Raw genomic sequence first — 8070 nt, 5'->3', positions numbered from 1 at the left:
TCACCACTCCCCCCTCCCCCCCCAGAAAATCCACCCACCCACCCAAGACCTCTATCCGCCCCCCACCACCACCACCACCACCCGTTCCACCGCCATTTCTCTCCTCGCCCTCTTGCCAGCCTGTTGGGGAGGTGTTGCCAGCAGCTGGTGACTTTGCATAATGTGCAGGGTGTTTATGTGCGTTTTTTTTCATCTTCATCTTTCTCCGTGTGTGTGTGTGTGTGTGTGTGTGTGTGTGTCAGAGAGACACGGAGCGAGAATGTTGGAAAGATTGGAGGCTGTTCTCGGATGGTACAAATTGCTTTTTTGACCCGGTAATTTGTGGCAGAAGACACTGTGAAGGAGCCGGTGATGAAGCTCCCGTGGCCCGATTTCAACATGGACACATAAATTATCATTTATGGAGTACTAATGGCCTGATGAGTTGTCCTCTCAGACCTCGCTCTGCCACGCTGGCTCGGTGCTCGTCTACAGCCAAGCCTGGTCATCTTTTACGCGTTATCTCCATGGCATGAACGCTAACTATGACATGAAAGAATGCCAGCTCTCCTCCCATCCCCTCTGCTTTCTCCTGTCCTCTCTTCTTCTGCCGTCTCTTGGTTCTTCCTGTCTCATCCCCTCCCTATTGTCTTGTCCTCTTCTCTCCTATCCTGGGTTCACTTCTTGCTCCTTTCCTCTTCACTTCCCTCCCTTTAATCCCTATTTATTTTTCTTTCTGATAACCTTCTCAGGTTTCCTTTTCTTTTGCATACCTTTCTCTTACTTGTCTGCTCCTCCTCCGCTACTCTTTTCTATCCCTCACAAATTAATTTCTCTCTTCCCGCGTCCTCCCACATTAACAGCTACACTTTCTCCTTTACCCTTCTTCTCCAGCTCCCGTCCTTACCCTTTTGTCTTACCTCTTTTCATTTAATTTCTGTTTCGCTTTCTTGTCTTCTTTTTTTGGTATAATGGATTGCACAACCCTTAGGGAGCTGTTCCTACAGATGCAAGGTTAAACCACTGCAAGGTGCTTTGCATGAACATCTTTCTTTCTTTTCTTTTTTTTTCTTTTTACAAAGCACGCAGCTATATTGCATTACATGCACACACATGGCGGAGAGAACATTTGCGTGTGTGTCTATCTGTTAATGTAAGTGTGTGCATGTTTCTTTTATGCTATACAGTGTTTGACACTCAGTGTAGGTGAGGTTTGCCCTTAAAACAGCTGTCATTACAGAACAGAGTAGAAAGGAATGCAATTAGACACGTCAGCTCTGCGATCCATCACTGGCTATTATGGCTTCCACAAGGTGAGGAAAGGAGAGAATAGCCCATACATACTGCAAGGAACCCACACATACACACTCACACTCACTCTCACACACACACACACACACACACACACACACACACACACACACACACATCTTTGTGGGGTCCCGTCATTGACCTAATGCATTCCCTAGCCCCTTACCCTAACCTTAACCATCACAACTAAATCCCTAACTTTAACCCTTCCCCTCACCCTAACCATGACCTAATTCTAACCCTAATCCTAAAACCAAGTCTTAACCCTTAAAACAGTCCTTTAAAGTTGTGGGATCCAGCATTTTGGCCCCACAAAGCTGTCGGGACCCCACAATATTACTGTATTTTGGATCCCACGAATGTAAGTATACAAGAACACACACACACACACACACACACACAAAGCATCTCCCCTTTATGGGGCCAATTGACGAGAAAGACATTATGTGTCCTACTCAGGGACACTTGTACAAATTTGGTTGCAGAACGTAGCTCTGTCAGATCTAATGGACTGGCGCTAAGATTGAATTTCCTTCTTCATAAATAGATTGGAGCCGTGGTTCCCAGTCTGGGGGTTAAGCTACGTCTAAGGTTCATGAAGTTATTAACATGATAAAATCGTAAGACTGTTTGCTCGTGACCTACTGGATAATTGTCTCATAAAAAGCCACAACCTGTAGCCACACAATACTCAACCTGTAACAAGGATCAGAGGTAGACAGTAGCCTTTACTTGAATGGGTCACAAGTCCAAAAACTAAGGAAAGCAAGTTGGCTTCCCCAAACCGTTGCCATGGGTTTAGTGCAGGGGTGTCAAACTCAACTTCAGGGCCACACTGGAAAAAAGGGAATCCCATTAAGTGCCAATATGGGAAGTTTATTGACATGCTTTTATATAATTGAAAGTCAAATATCTTTGACTGTATTATTGCATATGTCACGTAGCTTTCTTGCTTACAGTTTGATCGACATAAAGCCCTGAAATGTCAGCAAAAAACGTTCCCTGGCCATCTTAGACTTTAGCAAATCATCAAAAACAAAGATTACACTTTCTACAGCAACCTGTTTCACGGTCTGAATATGTTCTGTGGGATTTCACAAAGTCAGCAAATCTGCCAAATTCTGCTTTGAGTGTCGTGTAGTAATAGTTTGAAAACAGTTTCCTGTCTTTTTGGTTTGGCCCACAACTATGCAAGCCAAAATATATTGTAAACCTAAAGTGGTTCAAAACCTGTAAGGGGCCGTATTTGGCCCCCAGGGCCAGAGTTTGACACATGGTTTGGTGCTTTTGCACCTCTGCAGCTATCAGTGCACGCTCTGTAGTCCGTGTAGCTTCTTGAAGTGGTGAAACCTCCGGTTCCCAAGTTACTACTGATCCTTTGAAGCTCAAATCATAGATTACCGCAGTATCAACTAAATGGTGTGTACGTCCAATGTGTGGAAAGGAATCCATTGTAGACTTAATGACTTCAAAACCACTGCAATAAAGAAGGAAACCCTAAATGTAAATGTGCCTCATAAGCTTTTCGGGATAGAAAGACTTTTGTGGAGATATAAGTTAAATATGAATCTGTGTGCCCATTAGTACAGGATAGTTCTGAAGCCATAGATCAAGACATCCTCGCCAAATATCTGGAAGGCCAAACTTAGTCTACATTGACCCAATAATCTTAACACTTGGTTAGTAAGTAATCAAAGAGAGAAGAAAGAAAATGGAAGTTAGGGGTTCAGATAGACATAATGGAAGGCTGCAGTACTTCCTGGACTGTAATAAACCGTCAGTTAGCCAAGCTCACCACATCTTCAAACACACTGCCTTAGTGTGATGACTTCCCTGAAGAGGTCTGCGGCTACTCTGCCTTAAAAGCACCCCGATTTTTGCCAGTGTGTGCACTTTTAATTGCACTCCCATCGCTTGCCCCCCAGCCCCTAAAATCTCCCTCTCCCTCTCTCGCTCTCTGCCTCTCTCTCTCTCTCTCTCACACACATACTGCCAGTCGCTCACCCTTTCTCTACAAGACCCCCGACTGCTCACTCCTCCCCCTTGTCTATTTCGCATTCTGTCGTTTTAGCCCTTTCTCTCTTTCTGTCCATTCTTCAAAGGGGAACTTCATTCACTTTATTTTAATTTCATAGACGAACCCTAAGGGGAGGAATGAGAGATGGCGGTGTGAGAGGGACGGAGAAATGAGAAACTCGGCTTTATTTTAGTGATGGCTCTGTGGTGCTGGGGCGAAGCCTTTGATGGCTGGTTACTGGCCAGCCATGGGCACTGTCTAATAAACAAATGAATAACCCCTAACAGAATGCTGTTACTAGCTGATGTGAAAGAATATTCCTAGTTTAATACAACTCGGCCTTCTTTCTATTGGCTCTTATCACAAAAGAAAAGCAATTGCTCGAGAACTGGTAACACGGCAACCATAGTAGTCAGCAAGAAAAGACCAGCTAAGGCATCGGCAAAAGTTGCCAACAGGCCAACAGTGCAGAAAAGAAATCTGTAATAATTCTCCGGGACAGGAAAACCATGTACATCATATGCACACAAATGGCAGACACTGTAAGTCGCAGTTGAGCAGTTTGTCGACATTTTGTTTAGCTTTAACCATCCAGAAATGTTAAGTCGCTTCAGCGCTGCAACCAATGGAGCAAAAAAACACCTTCACTAAGAGACGGATCACGATCAGCTGTGTGGTACATCAAGGATAGCTGCTCATTTTTCCAAGATCAGACTACAGTTGGTAAAGACGGCACACACAAGTTTCACCATGCTTGCCTGTTAATGTTATTATCACAGTGAGACATTTCTGGATCATTCCTAACACATACATCAAAGGATCAAACTATTCCATTCAGTCTGGTATTACTGGAGGGTGTCTAAGCTTTCTCAACCCTATACTCCCTTAACCCATGTGTGTCCTAACAGTCACTCTGCTGATATGACTTCTAAATACTTTGTTGTTGGTCGGCTCTGTTGTTGCTGAAATTTTGATGCGGGAGAAATTTCACAGAAATTAGGGAACACAGGGCTGAGGATGACCCGGTATTAATTTCCCCCCCCAAAAAAAGAAAAAATGAAACTGTCTCTCAGACAGAGTGGAAATCAGAGCCGACTTGTTTGCACACCACTAGTTCAGGTGGACTGAGGCCTTGTGTCTTCTCAAGCCCTGAAGTCCTTGACAGTAGCTGAAAATTATCAGTGTGTGTAAATCCATTACACTGGTTACTCAAGAAAAGTTCATATCTCCAAAAGGTCAGCATTTTGGGATGTACAAAAACAGCTTTGTTTTTACCTCGCCCTCCATGTATTTTTGAGCTTATGAAATGTATTTTGAAAGGTTTCCATAAGCCTCAAGGCTCATAGATTTCTCTGGGCCCATACCCTTTCATTGAAGTTTCAACTTGTTCATGTGGTTTTTAACCCTTTTACACATGATAACAGACACGTGCATGTGAGTACTGTAAATGTATGTACGTCGGACGGTTTACAAGCCTGTGTGTGATGCATGTGTGTGCGTGTATGTCAGCATGCAGGTGTACTGTCTGTGTGAAAGATGAGCCATGACGATGGGCCGTCCACCTTGCCCTTTTGCTATTTCTGTACTGTGCCTTCCCCGGTGTCGGTTGTGTAATGATCTGGGAGATAGAGATCACTCTTTGTTTGTTGTCTCTATCAGCCATAACTGGGCCTTGGTGCCAGAAGGTCAAGTGTACAGAATAAGAACAGGCTTACACAACATAGAAAACAGACACACCTTTGATGTGAAACAAGGGATGTATGTGTGTGTGTGTGTGTGTGTGTGTGTTTGTCTCTCAGATTGAGGGCGGTGATTGATTTCAGACAACAGGAATGTAGCTGTGCAGAAGTGGACCTGCAGTACACCATTTCAGTAGCAAGCACAAGATTATACATTTTACATTATTTCTGTTCTGAATACAGTAAGTATGCCTACTGTATGGATGAGCATTGCTGTAATGGCACATATACTTAGTAAATTCTTATTTTTTTGTTTATTTAGTTTGTTTTTTTAGATTATTATTTTTGTCATTTTAGGCCTTTATTTGTGACAGGATAGCTTAGACATGAAAGCAGGGAGAGAGGGGGAATGACACACAGCTAAGGGCCACAGGTCAGAATCGAACCCGCGGCATCCTCGGCGAGGACTGAGCCTCTGTACATGGGCGCATGCTGTACCAGGCGAGTGATCCAGGCGCCCAAGAGTGAGGCAGAATTGAGAAAAATTCAACTTGATTTCAGAAAATGACAAAAGTAGGGAAAGCTTTCAACTGCATCTCATGCTCTTCTTCAGCAGATGGAGTTTAAAGTGCTGAAATTGACGGTGAGATACCTTGAAAGCTCCAGATAAAGCTAATAAGTGGTAACCTGACGCGCCAGATGGTTTGTTACACAGAAACATCTGAGAGGTCGTCATTGGAAACTGTTTGGAAAAGGACAGGCAATTTCCAAAAATACCGGGTAGGTGATTGGACGAACCATCTGTCTGTCACACACACACACCTGAACCATGGCTGTAGCTGCCAGTAGCTCACTGGATGCTGATTGGTTCGGTAGGCAGTTCAGACACAAACACGTCACTTGAAGCCTGACAAGGTGGATTGTCAAGTGATGTGTGATCCAAAGTAATTTTTTTGAAGGTTAAGAATTACTTGCAACTTTGGTGCCCAAATGAGACATGTTTGCATTAGAAAATAACTCACATAGTATACACATATTGGCGTGCCATATTATTACTCCACTGGCAGATTTGATCTCTCACTTTAAGAAGATAAAACGTTGAGGTCTCAATTACTGACAAATCTGTGTAGGAAAACGATAGTACAATGTGTGCGACCATTTTAAAGCCGAACGCTCTAAAGACTTTTAAGTTTGATTCTGCTCAAACCATATCATTACAAATATCACTAGGCTGACACATGTCAGTGCAGTCCAGTGCTCTAAAAAACAAATGTGATGCTGTTCACTTTTGGACCAGTGAAAAAAACAGACAACCGTACACAATAAAAATACCACATCAAACTATTTTTGGGGATTTTATTTATGTTTAAAACTGCACCAGACAATATTTTTCTATTAACAATTTATGGCATATGCAAATGACATATTGATGTAATGTGAAAGAGGTAGCTTATAGCAAAAAACCCACAGATAATTATTGTCTTACTCTGCAGTAACCACTAGTTTTTTTGCTAGTCTATATCCCCACGTACTTGTTCTGCCGTAAATTCCGCCGGATGTCAAGTTTTGGATGTCCCGTTACCTTTCGCTTTCTTTGTGTTGGAATTTTAAACTCTCAGGTTAAATCCAGACAGCTAGCTAGACTATCTGTTCTGTTGCACAACTTAAACAACTTTTTAACATACACATGTTCCACCAAAACAAATTCCTTCCCGTGTTTATTTTGCAGAGGCACCATGGCTCCGCAAAGGTCTGGCAATGCGAGACTAGCGTTAATAATTTCTTTGGTTTTGACCAAATCTTTACTGTTTTGAGTCACTCGCACCGCTCTCATCAGCCTCATTTCTAGCAGCAGGAGGCAGCTGTTCTCATAACTCTGATAATGCTACTGTCCGCTACCTACCTAGCACTAAACAGGGGAGCATTAAGCAGCTATAGATGCAGATGTTTTTCTGAGGAGTTGGTGGAGACCAAAAGAGAGCTTGAAGGAGCGTAAGTATTGGACCTACAATCATTGAATGGCCGGAAACTCCAAAGAAATGCTAGCGTTGCTCGGCATGCTGGTTTTGTATATTAGGCTGTGCGCTAACATGTTAACCATATCAACTTTATAGTACGCCAGTATTGTTCTTAAAGATTTTTGCACTGCCTGTGGCCCAACTATTAATACAGTTTTAAAAGTAGTTTTTAGAGTAAGGTTTTTGTCCTTGACGAAATTCATGGTTGGTGTTGGTGTATCGGTATTCACACCTGCTAAGAGGTTTGACAGAGACATTTTTGGCACAAAACAGAGGAAAGAACAAAACCGTGTGGGGTCTTGGGTAGAATGCTGCGGGGATACAAAAAAGACATAAATAAACATCAAACGAAAATGAGATTTACCTGTTTGATCATTAAGTTTCTCCAAGTCCTTACCTTCCACCAAGGCCCGGCGCCGGAGAGGAGGAAGGGAGAGGGATAAAGAGGGGAACAAGAGCACGAGGAACGAGAGCTGAAGGCAGAATGTCCGCCAGGAATACAAGCAGTGCCTTGCCAAATACAAAAACAGGCCTCTCTCTCTCTCTCGTCTTTCTTTACCCTCCTATTTTATTCCCTTTGTTAGAGGAACTCGACGTACAAGACTTCAGAGGAGGCTGCAATGAGCACATCAAAGCGTGCCGACAGATTGTGGCCCAACGGACACACTCGAAGTGGGCATTAATTTCTTTGTTGAAAATGTAGAAAAGGCAACCGCAAAGTCGGGAAATTAAAGCAGATTCTTTTCTTTTGTTTCCCTGTGCCTCCTTCCACTCGTCTCACTGTTGTTTCAGCATCTTTTCCCCCTAAGAGTTTCCACATGTCGAAGGTGGCGAGGGAGGTCAGGCCGGCACCTTGTTTTTGTCAGATGCTCGTTTGGGGAGGTTTCCGGTCTTCCTTTCTGTCTTACTTTCTTACTTTCCTTCTCTCTCTCTATCTCTCTCTCTCTCACTCTTTCTCGCTCACTCTTCCCTCTCTCGCCGACTCTTCTGACAAGCTCTCTTTGAGTTCAGCCCACATGGCTCTGGGCGAAAATCAATGCCTATATGTGTCTTCAGCTGCTCTACG

General features: G+C 43.4%; 1 long non-coding RNA gene across 1 annotated transcript in view; it reads left to right on the top strand.

Annotated features, from left to right (window-relative positions):
* The window catches only part of LOC116697138 (uncharacterized), a 21065-nt gene extending 14814 nt beyond the window's left edge, over positions 1 to 6251 (top strand). The window contains exon 3 of the long non-coding RNA XR_004333932.1: positions 6242 to 6251. This is a non-coding gene — a long non-coding RNA (uncharacterized LOC116697138). The remainder of the gene's footprint in view (positions 1 to 6241) is intronic.
* Positions 6252 to 8070: the final 1819 nt, after the last annotated feature.

This window comes from Etheostoma spectabile, chromosome 10, assembly GCF_008692095.1.
Source record: "Etheostoma spectabile isolate EspeVRDwgs_2016 chromosome 10, UIUC_Espe_1.0, whole genome shotgun sequence".
Taxonomy (NCBI): domain Eukaryota; kingdom Metazoa; phylum Chordata; class Actinopteri; order Perciformes; family Percidae; genus Etheostoma; species Etheostoma spectabile.
This window is presented reverse-complemented; position numbering and strand designations above follow the sequence as displayed.